The 16,709-nt window shown below is 39.2% G+C and overlaps 1 protein-coding gene across 3 annotated transcripts in view; it reads left to right on the forward strand.

The window, feature by feature from the left end:
* Nucleotides 1-957: 957 nt before the first annotated feature.
* TBL1X (transducin beta like 1 X-linked) overlaps nucleotides 958-16,709 on the forward strand; it is a 259,645-nt gene continuing 243,893 nt past the window's right edge. For all 3 annotated transcript variants that reach the window (XM_084646525.1, XM_084646526.1, XM_084646527.1), the window contains exon 1: nucleotides 958-1,359. The gene's annotated coding sequence lies outside the window, so the exon portion shown is untranslated. The remainder of the gene's footprint in view (nucleotides 1,360-16,709) is intronic.

The raw sequence follows: 16,709 nt of genomic DNA on the forward strand, positions 1-16,709 counted from the left end.
AAGTCCATATTTAATGTGCTATAGAAACATTAGTTTTACATCACTCATGTTTTAACATAAGATATATAAGAATTTATTTTTGCTTATGTACTCTTTTGATTGTGGAACTCCCAGCTATTTTCAAATTTGAAAAACATCCATTGTCTTTTGATCAGATTGTTATGTTTCAAATTACTGAGAATTAGGCTCTTGCTGTCTGGCATATTATAGAGGAAAACACTTAAAAAAAAAGGAATAGGTAGAAAAATAGAAGATGGTTCTGGAGTATTTTTCCAAGTGGGTTAACACATTAATGGTTTGGTGTTCAATAACTATACATTATTACCCGATCTACTTCCTGGGAGGATTGTGGAAATGTAAATTAGATTTATTTTACATTGACTTTTTCAAAACTGATTTTTGTGAATATTTTCAGATTTGAAATCCGAAGACACTTCCAGCAGTCTGAAACTTGCAAAATAATAATAGTGTTACACTAATACAGAATTTAATACAATTAGTGTAAACTAGGTATCCCCAGACCTTCATGGGAATATAGTATATACTCATATCTATGTACACACTATCACAGACCAACTGTGTGTGTGTGTGTGTGTGTGTGTGCGGGGGGAGGGGGCGCCAGAGGAGTGTTCGTGCATCTTTGACATTTTTTATTGCTGAGTCCACAGGGTTAATATTTCGTTTTTCTAGTAGATGGGGTAGGGTTGATAAAAAAAATCCCTGGGATTCAAAATAATGACAAAAATAAGCCTTAAGTGATTAAACAAGTTACCTTAGGTACTTGGAAGAAAAAACAAAGCATTTTTTGGGTAGGCGTGCTTTTGTTTGAAGTTTTCTGGGGGAGTGTGGGGAGTGGGCTGATTTTGGAGGAAGGGAGAAGTATTGAGAGAGGGTGTGTGTGTCTATCTTCCCCTAGTTCAGGTCAATGTGGCTGGTTGGTTTCCCCCCCCTCCAGGTCACTGACTATCTCTGTGTGTCTTTCTCTCAGTCCTCCTCCTGCTGCTGCTGCTTGTCTCTGGAAGCCTTAGACACACACTCACACCAAACACATTAACTCTGCTAATGAAGTAGTGAGCAGCAGCACCTCCTGACCGCCATTCCGCACCAAAAACTTTCCATTTTCCTCTTCCCACTCTCTGGGACTTCCTTTTGATTTTGCTGTGTGGAGGAGGAGGAGTGTGTGTGTGTGTGGTGGTGGGATTTACAGTCTCCTTTAACGCTTGCTGGGACCTAGGAAAAGAAGAGTTACACCATGTACTGCAAGTGAAAAAGTCTCTGTGTGTGTTTCTTGCAGAAGTTGAGGCTTTTCTCTGCTGCTTCCAGAAGTGAAAGCTGTGCCTTTAATACACGTTGAGTGAGGTGAGTTTGGAGGACTGATTATTCATCATTTGGACCTTTTTGTGTGCGTCTGTGACATGCAGTTTAGTGATTAAAACGGCTTGCCTTTGCCATATTTTTCAGTGCATGGAATCAATTTCCTCGTGTTCCCCTCTTCTTCTTATTTGTTTCTTTTGTATCTGATTCTGCTGGATTTATGACTGTTTCTTTTAGGATTTCCCACATTTTGCTGTGTGTGTTTCTCTCAAGTGTGTCACGATTGTGTGTGTTTTACCCTAAAGTCACTGGAAAAGGCTAAAAAGTCTTGCATCGTTGGAAGGTTTATTATGAATGTTAATTCTGCTGGAGTTTCTAAACCCTGGTTAAGGCAGAGAGTGGTGGTAACACAATGTGGTGGCTTTAGAAGTGTTCCTCTGAATGAGGGAAAGGAGACTTGTTTGTTTGGAGGTTTGTTTTTTGATTTGTGAGGGGAAGGGTTAGTGAGTTTGGAGGGGAGTTTTTGAAATGATAACTTAGCCTTAAGATACTCACATTTCCCCTTAGTATTTCACTAACAAAATAAAAGGTATTCACACTGTAGGGACTGTGGAGTTTGCACAACCCAGGGTGGGGGAGGGGAATCCCATTCATCTAGTGTTTGAATCAGCAAGCACAGGAGTTGATCACTCTCTGGTAAATCGAAGTTTAGCTCCAAGTAGGTAAACAAATTAATTTTTGTCTATGATTTGTACTACTGTTATTAACTGAAAAGCAGTCCGTTAACAAAGTGATGGACAAGAGCTGGCATTATGGGAAAAATATTCAGTGTGACTTGTCTTACAAGCAGAGTACTACTGCAGTGTTTGCAAGAAAATAAAATTGCAGACCTGTTGCATATATATTGAGGCAAAAATAATACGTGCTTGATCATTTATCATTAACACATTAGGACAACAGGACAGTTCGACTAAGTTAGTGTGCCCAGCATAGATACTTAGCAGCACAGGATAGTGGGCATGTTCCTCCCAACTATAATCCTTTTATGATTCTGTTCCCTATTTTGTGTTGCTGTTTTAATCTCAGCAGTTTATTTTGTTTTAAACGGGTGTGAGGTCAAGCAGCATTGCAGTATGTCATGCTAATGACCCTTGGCCTATTTAATTACATGTTCTTCAAATCTCAAATAGGCATATTGCACACACAACCACACCCTAAAAGTTGGACTTATAGTAGATACAATTTTCTTGCAAAGTCTGGCCTCTTCATGTTGTCTTAAAAGATCTTTCACCTTCCTGCCTGAGGATTTTGTATTATTGGTATGTTTCCCCCCCCCCCCCCCCCTTACATACAATTCACGTTTAAAGTAGGAGGCAGGGGGAGAAGCAATCTATTTTGTAGGGCCACATGAAATGAAAAGAAAATGAGTTAGCATATTACACAAGAAGGCTTGTAATGTCACATCTTTCTTCCTTGACCCATTTATTAGTGAACCTTTAACTGAGACTGCTCACACAGCATATACAAGATTAACTGCAGTAAACCTTGCTTACCACATTATAGCACATGGTGGATTTAGGCCTCTTGGTTGGCCTAGAACTATATGGACAAAGTGTTACCAAACCTGGAGACATCTCTCAGTTTTCAAATTAAATAATTCTTTTTTCTGTGATATCAAACAGGATTGGAGCAAGAGCACCATTTCAGATTTCTTAATTTTTTTTTTTTTTTTGGTAAATGACAGTTGTTAATTGCAACATCACAAATACAGTCATATTCAAATAGGGAACCCTTCCCATGTAGATCTGGCAGTGGGGGTGGGGTGGACTGAGAAATAGACTCTCACATATTAAAAATGTATTAAACCTTTCTTGGGCTACATGCAGTAATAGTAAAACTGGCAGAGCTACTGTATCTCAATGTAAGTGTTTCAGAGGGCTAAAGAACAAATGGGCCATTTTTAAGATTAAAAAGTCTTTTTTAGTACTAAAGAGGATAATAATTATACATGCATATAAACATTGGCAGCTGAACAATAGTCCAAGTGCCCTTAGGAGAAGAAATCTCTGACAGTAAGTTGTCTTCTGTATCCATTTCCCCCTCCCCCAAGAAAGTTACTTATATATCCTACATTTATCATAATGATATTGGGACTTCATCTTCTTGCTCTTCCATTGCATGGATCATAAATCCCTCTGAAGCCTTTTATAAGGCTAGGTTTTTTATACTTTTAGTTTTGAGGATGGCGGAGAAGAACTTTTCTCTCTTTCAGAGCCCTGAGATGTCCTCTCTGCCAGTTTTTCCTGTTTTCCATTCTCTCACTTATTTATAAAGGAGTTTTTCCCCATCTCTGTAGTTACAGGGCCAGAACCAGACCAGTCCTTCAAAGGGTCATAATATGACCTGCCTCTTTGGAAGAGCCGTGGCTCCTTAGATTGCAGCAATTCTCAAAGGCCCACATCCTTGAAGTTGAAAAGGACTGAATGAGACATCCTTTGGAGTTAAATAATATTGTTTCTTAATGGTCCAGTTTGGTCAGTATTGAGGTATGCAGGAACACTCAGCAGTATTCTGAGCTCTGGCCATCTGGGGAGCGAGGCACCAGACGGGGAAAATTGACCCAGCAATTCTGTATGGTACTGCTTGGTCCTTGGGTCCGCGCACTTTTAACATTTTCTGTTATTTCCTACTGTTTTCAAATCGGGTGATAGAATTTACACTCTAGATGATTTTGCATGTATGTTTGTTTGGCCCCAACTGAACACATACTAAGAGTTAGTTTCCACCTTGAAGAGTTTATAATCAAAATAGACAAGACAGATAAAGGGTGGATGGGGAAAACAGAGAGGGGTGAAGTCACTTACCCAAGGTCATAGAGGTCAGCGGCAGAGTCGGAAGAGAACCCAGCTGGAGCTCCTGACTCTCTGTGCAGTGCTCTATCCGTTGTAACCCATTATCTCTACATCTCTTTGTGGGTGTGATGTTAAACTGTGGCACTCTATGGTGGTTTTATGATAAGTAAGTCCATTCAGTCTGGGGAAGGAGTAGATTTCCCTGCATCTCTGCTGTGCATTTTGCCTACCTTGAGTTTTCATTATTTTTTATTATTTTAATTTGTAGTACTGTTTTAATACTGGCTGGTTATACTCCAGCCAACCTTGTAAAATCACAAAGAATTTGTAACTCTCATGAGCAGGCTCAGGTTTTTTTTTTTTTTTTTTTCATTACTTCCATCTTGCCTCATGATGAAAATTATTTTGTAAACTGCTTTTCAGGTGCTAAATTAAGCTCCCCTCCTTCCCCCCACCTCTTGACTATTTTTAGTTAGAAGGAAATAGCTGACCTCTTTGCAGCAGGAACACAGAGCCCTTGGGTACCATTTATAGGTTTTTACCACATGGCCTACTTGGACAAGTTGGTTGAAATTAAACAAAAACACTGGAGCTACAGCCCTGCCTAGGAAGAACAGCCTCTTCTGAATATACATAATTTTAACTTGAGTAAATCTGAGAGAAATATCTGAAGGTGAAAATGTGGCTTTGGGGCATTCTTCTCCACTTTGGTAGATGAGTCAGCATTGTAGGGTATTTGTGGCAATCTGAAAGTTAATATTGTGGGATTTCATTTAAAATTGATGTATGCAATTTATATTCAGTGTTAAGAATGCTAGGAGTCCCACTTGCACTGTACCTATGTGGAAGTAAAGAAGGATATCTGTTTTCATAGGAAAGGATAATATTTCCCTTCACCTTCTCTCATATCAAACAGAACGTACCCTAACAGAGATTTCAAAGTTGTACCTATTAAAACATGGTAGTTACACAGCTGTGTGAAACCTGATTTTTCAAGCTGTTTGTCTTGGCTCTTATAGTTTCAGGTCTAAACTTATATGTTGGCTTGGAAGGATTAGATTTTTGTTGGTAAATATAGATTTCACTGTACACACACAGAGATGAAAAAATATTTCCACAGATGATGGTAGAAATTTACAGATAAATTGTTTTTACTTTTCCTGAGAACTTATTACAGTTTATACTTAACTTTGTATATTTTGACATCGTAATGTTGCCAATTCATGTTTAATGGCTATGAAACCTCATCTTTTTGAATCTCAATGACTACTGTCATTAAATAATTATTGTCTGACTCCCCTGTGATTTATGATAACTGTGAAAATTTAAATTGATAAACATCTAAAAATATTTAAAATAAACATTGATACTATCCATATACAAAATGATTAGGACTATAAAGTGATTAAAAAAATTAATCGCGCGATTATTCGCACTGTTAAATAATAGTAGAATACCATTTATTGAAATATTTTTGGATGCTTTCTACATTTTCAAATATATTAATTTACAGAATACAAAGTGTACAGTGCTCACTTTGTAGCTATTTTGATTACAAATATTTGCACTGTAAAAAAGGAACAATAGAAATAGTATTCCAATGTACCTAATACACATAGTGTAGAGCAGGGGTGGGCAAACTTTTTGGCCAGAGGGCCACATCGGGGCTGCGAAATGGTATGTAGGGCTGGGTAGGGAAGGCTTTGCCTCCGCAAATAGCCTGGCCCCTGCCCCCTGATGGCCCCCCTCAGAACCATCCAAGCCCCCTGCTCCTTGTCCCCTGACCGCCCCCTCCCTGGATCCCCCCAGTCCCTAACCACCCCCCCGGGTCCCCACCCCCTATCCAACCCCGACTGATCCCTGTCTCCTGACCGCCCTCACCCCCCTCCCGAACCTCCATCCCATCCAACCACCCCCTGTCCCCTGACTGCCCCCTGGGACCTCCTGCCGCTGATCCAACCCCCCTTTCCCCCGCCCCCTTACCATGCCACTCAGATTGGCAGGACAGGCTCACTGGAAAGCCTGGGAGGTGGGCGGGCACAAGCTGCTCTGCCCGTACAGCGGCGTGGCTGCGAGGGAAGTGGGACAGTGGAGGAGGGGCCGGAGAGGAGCCTCCCAGGCCGGGAGCTCAGGGGCTGGGCAGGGCGGTCCTGCAGGCCATAGTTTGCCCACCTCTGGTGTAGTGCAATCTCCTTATAATGAAAGTTGAACTTACAAATGTAGAATTATGTACAAAAAATAACTGCATTCAAAATAAAACCATGTAAAACTTTAGAACCTGCAAGTCCACTCAGTCCTATTTCAGCCAGTCGCTCAGACAAACAAGTTTGGTTACAATTTGCAGGAGATAATGCTGCCCATGTCTTGTTTACAGTGTCACCTGAAAGTGAGAACATGCATTCGCATGACACTATTGTAGCTGGTATCGCAAGATATTTATGTGCTAGTTCTGAAAGCATTCTCCACACCTCATCCTGCTCAGATTTTGGAAGGCACTTTAGATTCTTAAACTGTGGGTCTAGTGCTGTAGCTATCTTTAGAAATCTTACATTGGTACTTTCTTTGCGTTTTGTGAAATCTGCTGTGAAAGTGTTCTTAAAACGAACATGTGCTGGGTCATCATCCGAGACAGCTATAACATGAAATATATGGCAGAATGCAAGTAAAACATACAATTCTCCCCCAAGGAGTTCAGTCACAAATTTAATTGATGTATTTATTTTTTTAATGAGCATCATCGGCATGGAAGCCTGTCCTCTGGAATGGTGGCCAAAGCATGAAGGGGCATATGAACATTTAGCATACCTGGCACATAAATACCTTGCAACGCCGGCTACAAAAGTGCCATGTTAATGCCTGTTCTCACTTTCAGGTGACACTGCTCACTGCTTCTGATTTACAATATCTCCCATAAATGTAAACAACTTGTTTGTGTTAGCAATTGGCTGAACAAGAAGTAGGACTGAGTGGACTTGTAGGCTTTAAAGCAGGGATTGGCAACCTTTGGCACGCAGCCCGTCAGGGAAATCCGCTGGTGGGCCATGATGGTTTGTTTACTTGCAGCGTCAGCAGGTTTGGCCCATCGCAGCTCCCACTGGCCGCGTTTTGCCGTTCCAGGACAATGGGGGCTGCGGGAAGCAGTGTGGGCCGAAGGATGTGCTGGCCACTGCTTGAGTGCAGTTATGTAACAAAAAAAAAAATCTACATTTGTAAGTTACACTTTCATGAAAAGAGATTGCACTACAGTACTTGTATGAGGTGAATTGAAAAATACTATTTCTTTTATCATTTTTACAGTGCAAATATTTGTAATAAAAATAATAATAGAAAGTGAGCACTGTACACTTTGTATTCTGTGTTGTAATAGAAATCAATATATTTGAAAATGTAGAAAAAAATCCAAAATATTAAAAAACAATTTCAATTGGTATTCTATTGTTTAACAGTGCAATTAATCACGATTAATTTTTTTAATCGCAGTTAATTTATTTTAGTTAATCGCGTGAGTTAACTGTGATTAATCGACAGCCCTAAAAATTATACACATAAAATCTAATTATGCCATGCCTACATATATGTAAGACAGCCCAGAGATCATTTTGTCCTTCATATTACTTTTCACTCATGTATCTGCTTTGACCTTGGTTTCAGCGATGTCATGGCCTTAATAAATATTGCATTGCATTAGTATTTGGTGATGCCTCTATTTGCTGAAGATAGAGGAATATATGGCTGTGGGTACCTTACTTTCACCCCCCCCCCCCAGTTCCCTTGTTTAGATTAATTATGTTGCCAAAATAACACAGGCTGGGTAAGAGATTTGGTTTTAGGAGCATGATAGACTCAGATGATCTTTATTTTCTGTTGACTTCGCACAGGTCTCAATAGAAGGGTGCATCACAATGTCAGTATTGCAAGTAGAGCAGGTTAAGTAATATGGTTAAACAATCAATATGTCTGGTTTGTCCTATTTAAATTGAGACTGGGATGTAAGTATTTAGAATTTCTTAATAATGGCTAAGTAGTGTGCAGTTTTTAGGATATAACGCCATCTTATTTCAAAGAAGTATGGCATTCACATAATTTAAAGTGTGTCTATCTAGTGAAGTATCCTATAATGGAAGAGGAATAGTTATTCTGAATGCCTTTTGAAGGTGCATTGCATAAATATATATTCACTTGGGTGTTGAAGCTAACTACAGTAATTTATTATCAAAAAGTACAAGGTGCACTAGATTTGTTAATTGATAAGACCAATGGCCTGCTTATGAATAGATTAGTAGTACTAATAGTGTACTGTAAGTAGATGTGTACTTGTCAAAATCATTAAGTCTCATCAGGTTATGAGTTTTACTATGTTAATGTGTGGTTATCTTTTTCATCTTCCATCGGAGGGTAGAATGATGTGGTTTGTTTGTTTGCTTGTTTGTTTGTTTTTAAGCAGCATTCTTTACTAATAGCCAGAGTAGTATTAATCGAAATTAGATTTCATTTTCTGACCTACATTTCATTCTCCGTCTCCTGCTTTTAGTTGTAATGTACCTTGTCTTCACATCCTACAAGGCTTCAAATATGTTTTGTAACATGTGATTTTACACACAGAAATTTCTTCTGTTGGAAAATATGGTAACATTGAACTTTGAGTTCTGTCTTTTTAGTGAAGCACAACTTCCCGCACTGGCAGATACATTAATTCAATGAAGCTGCAAAGTCATTTCAAGCAGTTAAATGACATTTAGAAAATACCATTTAAAGTTTTCTTTAAGAAAACAAACAGGAAGAGGGTTTGCGTTTAGTGGGAGATTCTCTTTGTCATACTGCAGAATAACACATTTTCTTATGCTCCTTTTTGGAACTCAGCATACTACACTGGACACTTAACTTTGGCTTCTGCTGTATTTTGCAACACAGCATTATCAGCTATTCATTAATCCTAGACCAGAGAAGAGGCACTCTGGAGAGTAGTCTGTGTAGTTTAATAGTAAAAGCCAACCATTTACAACTTAATACTTCAAAAATGAATAATCATGAGGTATGATAGCACTGATGAAAGGACACTATCATATTATCATGATTAGCACATGTGCAATTTTTATTACATAAGGTTTATGCTTGAAAAAGTGCACTGAGTTTATACAGATTTCAACACATTCCAGTCACCTACAGCAGAATGATTCAAACAGTCCTGCCAAAAGTACTAACCTTTATAGTGTACAGTGAAATGTACACACACAGGTTTATTTCTTTCTTTTTGTAACATGAAGTAAAAATATAGACTCAGTGGAAGCCAGTATGAATTAAAGATTTGATTAAAAACAAATTTCAGCAGTTATAAGTTGGTTTACAGGCATACACCAGTTGGTTTCAATCCAATGCTAGTGGACAGAGCATGTACACAGTTGGTTTCAATCCAGTTCTAGTGGACAGAGCCCCCCATCATGATTAACACTCTTGCTGGCAGTCTCAGTAGAGGCCAAGATCTGAATAGGTACAGAAGCTGAATTATCCTCTCACCTGATTGGTTCTCTTTCATAACTACGGATGAAAATCACTGACCAAGGGTAGGGTAGAGAAGCCTAGCTCAGACGGTGCCTATGCTGTACCCACGTTGTAAAGATTACTTTCCAAGGATATCTGTCTGGTACCTTTGACAATAACAAACATCTCTTAACCCCTTCTGCCCCTGCCCATGTGCACACATGAAATAGATCATAGAATATCAGGGTTGGAAGGGACCTCAGGAGGTCATCTAGTCCAATCCCCTGCTCAAAGCAGGACCAATCCCCAATTTTTGCCCCATATCCCTAAATGGCCCCCTTAAGGATTGAACTCACAACCCTGGGTTTAGCAGGCCAATGCTCAAACCACTGAGCTATCCCTGGCCCATAGACCAATAAGAAAGCCGTTTGTTGATTAAACTGCTCGAAACATGGGCCTATTCAATCACACCAAATTCTTTGTGATTTTCACAACTTGTTCACTTTATATGCTTCCAAGTTTTTAAGCTGGTGGCTTGTCTTTGACTTTTTCTTTTTCTTTTAGATTAAGGTGTTTTTTTAAAACTTCTCTTTTTGTTTTTACCAGGCACCACAACACAGCTGCATTTTTGTGTGTGTTGAATTTCTAATGAGATAATAATTTAAAAAAAAAAAAGAAAGTGTTCCAAATAATCTTTGCAAGACAGTAGTTAGGGCACTCACTTTCACAATTTGATAATTTATAGTGGACTTTAAATGACTTAATCTGCCTCACAGAAGTGCTAGGAGGATTAGTTAATGTTTGTAAAGGGTTTTTAAGATTGGAAACAAAAAACGTTAATTGTTACTGCCAGTTTATTAAAAATGTAACATTTTATATGCAAACACACTCTACATCCTCCCCTGCCAAGTTGTAAACTATTTTAGAAAGATGGCAAAAATAAATAAAACCATTTCTATCTCCTTTATGGGGTTTTTAATAGCTCCTGTTGCTTTATTTTGTTGAACTCCATCAAGATGACATCTTAATGCTTTCCTTGGCTAAGAGACTGCCTTCCTTCCCTCTGCTAGGACACTGGTGCGAAACAGCTACTGGCTCTCTATCATGACCCAATGGAGGTCGAAGTTTAGCAGGCTTCTTCTCTGCTCCGCAGTCTTTTTTTTTTTCCCTGCCACTTCCCCAAGGTGTGACTGATACCAAATGAAAGAGAACCCAATACATAAAGTGTGAATTTGTGTTCCAATCCTGCAAACCCTCATCAACCAGGTAGTTCTGACGTATGCAAGTGATCCCATTGTAGCGATGGCCCCAGGCCTGCAAAAATTTGTGGGTATTTTTCATTCTGTAGATGTGAATGGTTCCATTGGTTTCATGCATAGAAATCTTTACAGGTTCAAGGTCCATGTGACCAAGCGTTTGTGGTACAGATTCTCGGTTGATTATGTGAACACTTTTTTCTATTTATTAACTAGCTAAAGACTCCTGATTTCTTGCTTTAATTCTATAAACCCTCTATTCTTAATGTTTCATTTCAGTTTTCAGCTATTGCTTGAAAAACTCATCTCCTCTAGATATGTATATATCACAACCTCTTCTGGTCTCAGGTGGTAGGCTTCACTGGAAATGTGTGATTACATATACATCTTAATGATTTTCCTTTCTTACTTTGTAAATGAAAAGAAAAACTAAAAATAGAAATCTTAGCCAAGTCTCCATTTTTTGTACATATGTCCTTTTCCCACATAGATGTTCTTGCAGGTGTATTTACATACTGTGTATTATGGAGCCATGGTTAAGTAACTAAACAACAATTAAGACTGTAGAAGTGTCTATGCCAACCCTACTGTCTGTTCTTCCCTTGTATCTAACAAAAACAGTTTCTTTTGTCCTGAAAATTCATGTCCTTTATCATGAGCTGGAGAAGACTTTTATTTTGACTGTTAGCGGTTAATCAGGCAAGCTGTTTTCTGAGTTATGGGACATAGAAAAGTAGGTGTTTTTGCTCCCCCTTGCATAAGCTCCCTTTCATGAAGGGAGCAGGAGGTTCATATATAATCTCCATTCACTGTTTTGCAGGCTGTTCTTATTTATTTGAGTGCCAACAATGTACTTTGAGATTTGTACAGTAGACAACACAAGATTTGTGCCCCCCGTATTTAAAGTTTATACAAACAGCAAGTTTGCCATGACTGACCTTGTACAGGCTTAATATTTCACAGTAAATGTCCATTGAGAACATTCAGGGATAAAAATCTTCCTTAAGAGAATTTAAGTTTATTTAAAAAAAAAAACCAAATTAGAATGCAAAAGTTACTAAAACTATTTTTCCTAAGATCAGACCATCCACCTTAATTCTTCTGCCACTAACTCATGTCCAACCAACACCAATAGGCTGAGAAAGAAACCCTAATAGCCACTCAGAATACATCACTACTCTTGCAGTCACTGTCAAGATCCTACCATCATTGTCCTCCTGCAGTTTACATGCTGTATGATCTACACACTGTTCTGCGAACCATGACCTAATATAGAAGTTTCTGCACTCTTCTAGTGGACCGTCTGGTGCCAGCCATATTGTTTAGGGTTATGAATATTATATACTATACCTAGGCCACATATCAATCATCCCATTTGCATGCAGTAATATATAAATCCTGCACATCTTGCTTCTATAGGAAGGACATTGCTGGCACATGATGGCATATATCACTTTGGTAGATGTGCAGGTGAACGAGCCTCTGATAGTGTGGCTGATGTGATTAGGCCCTATGATGGTGTCCCCTGAATAGATATGTGGACACAGTTGGCAACGGGCTTTGTTGCAAGGATAGGTTCCTGAGTTAGTGGTTCTGTTGTGTGGTTGCTGGTGAGTATTTGCTTCAGGTTGGGGGGCTGTCTGTAAGCAAGGACTGGCCTGTCTCCCAAGATCTGTGAGAGTGATGGGTCGTCCTTCTGGATAGGTTGTAGATCCTTGATGATGAGTTGGAGAGGTTTTAGTTGGGGGCTGAAGGTGATGGCTAGTGGCGTTCTGTTATTTTCTTTGTTGGGCCTGTCCTGTAGTAGGTGACTTCTGGGTACTCTTCTGGCTCTGTCAATCTGTTTCTTCACTTCAGCAGGTGGGTATTGTAGTTGTAAAAATGCTTGATAGAGATCTTGTAGGTGTTTGTCTCTGTCTGAGGGGTTGGAGCAAATGCAGTTGTATTGTAGAGCTTGGCTGTAACAATGGCAATGTAACAGATTGACAGAACCAGAAGAGTACCCAGAAATCACCTACTACAGAACAGGCCCAACGAAGAAAATAACAGAACGCCACTAGCCATCACCATCATAGGGCGTAATCACATCAGCCACGCTATCAGAGGCTCGTTCACCTGCACATCTACCAATGTGATATATGCCATCATGTGCCAGCAATGCCCCTCTGCCATGTACATTGGTCAAACTGGACAGTCTCTACGTAAAAGAATAAATGGACACAAAATCAGACGTCGATAATTATAACATTCAAATACCAGTCGGAGAACACTTCAATCTCTTTGGTCACTCGATTACAGATCGAAAAGTGGCAATTCTTCAACAAAAAAGCTTCAAAAACAGACTCCAATGAGAGACTGCTGAACTGGAATTAATTTGCAAACTGGATACAATTAACTTAGGCTTGAATAAAGACTGGTAGTGGATGGGTCATTACACAAAGTAAAACTATTTCCCCATGTTTATTCCCCACCCCCACCCCCCACTGTTCCTCAGACTTTCTTGTAAACTGCTGGAAATGGCCCACCTTGATGTATCACTACAAAAGTTCCCCCCCCCGCCCCTCCCCGCTCTCCTGCTGGTAATAGCTCACCTTATGTGATTACTCTGGTTACAGGTTACTCTGAAACGTGGTTACAGTGTGTATGGTAACACCCATTGTTTCGTGTTCTGTATGTAAATAAATCTCCCCACTGTATTTTCCGCTGAATGCATCCGATGAAGTGAGCTGTAGCTCACGAAAGCTTATGCTCAAATAAATTGGTTAGTCTCTAAGGTGCCACAAGTCCTCCTTTTTCTTTTTTTAGAAAATAATGTAGAGATGATCATTTGGAATCCTTTATCCTGTGCTATCAGGAGGACAGTCACTTCACCAACCTACTCAAGTGGTCCTCTTTTGCCTCTATACCAGCTCTAATATCAGTTTAGGCTCAAGCCTTCTAAATTGGAGGGAGTCCAGAGGACAGCAAAAACATGATCAAAGGTTTAGAAAATCTGACCTATGAGGAAAGGTTAAAAAAACTGGACATGTTGAGTCTTGAGAAAAGAAAACTGAGGGGGGACCTGATAAGTCTTCAAGTATGTTAAGTGCTTGTTATATCAAGGATGGTGATCAGTTGTTCCCCATGCCCACTGAAGGCAGGATAAGAAATAGTTGGCTTAATCTGCAGCAAGAGAGATTTAGGTTGGATATTACGAAAAATGTTCTAATTATAAGGGTAACTGTGTATTGCAATATGTTACCAGGAGAAGTTTGTGGTACCCCTGTCATTGGAGGTTTTTAGCACCAGGTTAGAAAAACACCTCTCAGGGATAGTCTAGGTATCTGCTTCTGCAAGGGTGGATTCCGTGGAAGTGAGGGTTGGGACGGGGAGAGGAGGAGGAGGAATGGACTAGATGACCTCTCCAGGTCCCTTCCAATTCTACATTTCTATAATTCAGTGCTGTAGCCATCTCATTTCCATAACCCCATGGGCCTGCATCTTGAAATTTTTAGGGGTTGGTATTTTTAGTTTCTAAAGTCCCTGTTCTTCCCCTGCATGGTAAGTGTTACCCATATCCCCTGGGTAACTCCCATTAACATTAAATAGTGTATGTGCTACGTATGTGAGAAACAGGCCCCTGGTGTTTACGCATTCCAATCAGCAATGGTCCTGGTCTCTTTGAGGCCCCAAATATTTTCCTTTTGACTATCAATCTTGTAGATTTGGGGCATTTGGGCACCACTCCAGTACAAATAAATAATAATCTGTTAATCACTTAGACTGAAATGTAATAAACCATATCTTTTTCTGCGTGTACACATGACAAAAAGGTTAAATTCACATGGAAAATAGACTAGCATAGAGTTATTAGCAATGCTCTAACTAGGATACCTTCTTCAGGAATTGCCTATAAAAGGAGATAGCCACATTTGAGTCTTTTCTTCATACCAGATTATTCCTGAAAGAAAGCCACGTGGCCAAAATATTGTTGCAAATTAGATTTTCTCTTTTCAGCATGATAACCATTTAGTTCAAATCGCTGATGCCAAATTGTTCTTGATGTATGTGTACATGTGTACTTTTTGGGGGTGTGTTTTTAATCCATTATGCAGTCTTTTCATCAGATTAATATATTTTCAAGCACTTGGTATTCAGAATTCTGATGTCCTATGTAGAATCAAATGTATAAAGCCGTAGTGGCCTATTTATTTTATTCTGCAGCCTGGGAGGAATTTTCTGCATGCAGCACTAAGAGTGTGAATGCTTTCAGGGTCTGTATAATGTATTGAATGGAGCTTCTGTATATTATTTATTATAAACATTTTATACATACCTGTTTTCTTGTCTGATGTCACTTATTCAGATCTTTTAAAGCTATGGGCTATGTATACTATTATTGGTGTTAAACTTTTTCAATGAAATAGTAATGCTACTTTGTTGCTTCAGCAACATGTTCTGTAGCCCCTGAAAGGACATATCTCAATTTGCTAGTATTTCTGCTTTCTAGAAGGAATTTGTTGTCCTCCAGAAATATTAACATAAAATTATGCACAAGAATTTAGACCATCCCATTGGGTTCACAGCTGTTCCCTTAAGACTTCTCCTAATACGTGTGATGTGAGACATAATTCAGGCCTTACAGTTTCTCTAAAGGAAGTTAATTACTTGGAACCTGCCCCGTTGTTATGACTTCCATTTAACCAGCAGTTAGAGGCATTTGACCAAGTTCTCAAAAGTATGTGGCTGTATCAGCCAGACCACCAGCAACTTGGATAAACACATGGTGGTATTTGTCTTCATTTCATCTCTAGGAACGGAGTATTACCCTGTCATGTAGTGACCTGAATCTAAAGACAGAGGTTGGAGTCAAAGGTTATTTTGTGCTGCTGTCAGACAGGATCAGGTTTTTCCCCTTAGCGTAAACGTAATTAAAGGGTAAGGTTACTTGCGCCTCATTATTGCTCTTCTTTTATGACAATAGGACAATTTGTGCATTGGCCGGATATGATGCTAATAATTTGTGTCCTTAGCTCATGTATTTATTATGATATGAAAGCTTTAAACCTAAAGGCCAACATTTTCAAGTGTAGGTGTCTAAGTAGCCTGGCTATTTTCAGAAGCACTGAGCACTCACAACGCCAATCGAAATGAATGGGTGCTGGGCACTCAAAATCACTCTTTGTTAGGAGCCCAACATCAGGCAAATACATTTGAAAACTAGCCAGATAATTTCAGTTCCATATTGCTTTGGCCAGTTAAATAAAGTCAGAAAACAAAAAAAAAACAACAAAATGAAAACAAAAGCAAACTCCCCTTCCCACCCCCCCCCCCATGATAATCATTGAAAGGTATGGTTAAAAAAATTCTAAAATTGGATGCAAAATTTGCTCCTAACCATGCAAGCTGCTCTCTGCACACCGTCCAATTATGTGTAGGTGAAGAGGACCGCGAGTGGATCAGCTTGAAGCAATCAGGCCCTTTAGTGAAAACAAGCAATATGACTGTGTTAATGTGTGTTTTTGTTTAGTATCGTTTGCTGAAGCTTCAGTAAAGTGCACTACTGTTGTGGTGTTCCTTTGGTTTACTAGTTGTTACAAAGATTTCCTTTATGAGGATCTTGAAATGTTCTGCATTTGTTAGTATTTGTATTCTTGTAGGGCCTAGGAACCTTTTTGTAATTAAAAACAAACAAAATAAAATACAAGCGAAAGTAACTGACTGCAAGAAAATATTTTATGTATGCCAGAATTAAACAAATTTGAATGATAAGAATTTGCAGTTCTGAAGTATTAAACATAGTTTAAACATAAACTATGAAAACATAGTG

Source organism: Lepidochelys olivacea, assembly GCF_965140295.1.
Source record: "Lepidochelys olivacea isolate rLepOli2 genome assembly, chromosome: 1".
NCBI classification, from domain to species: domain Eukaryota; kingdom Metazoa; phylum Chordata; order Testudines; family Cheloniidae; genus Lepidochelys; species Lepidochelys olivacea.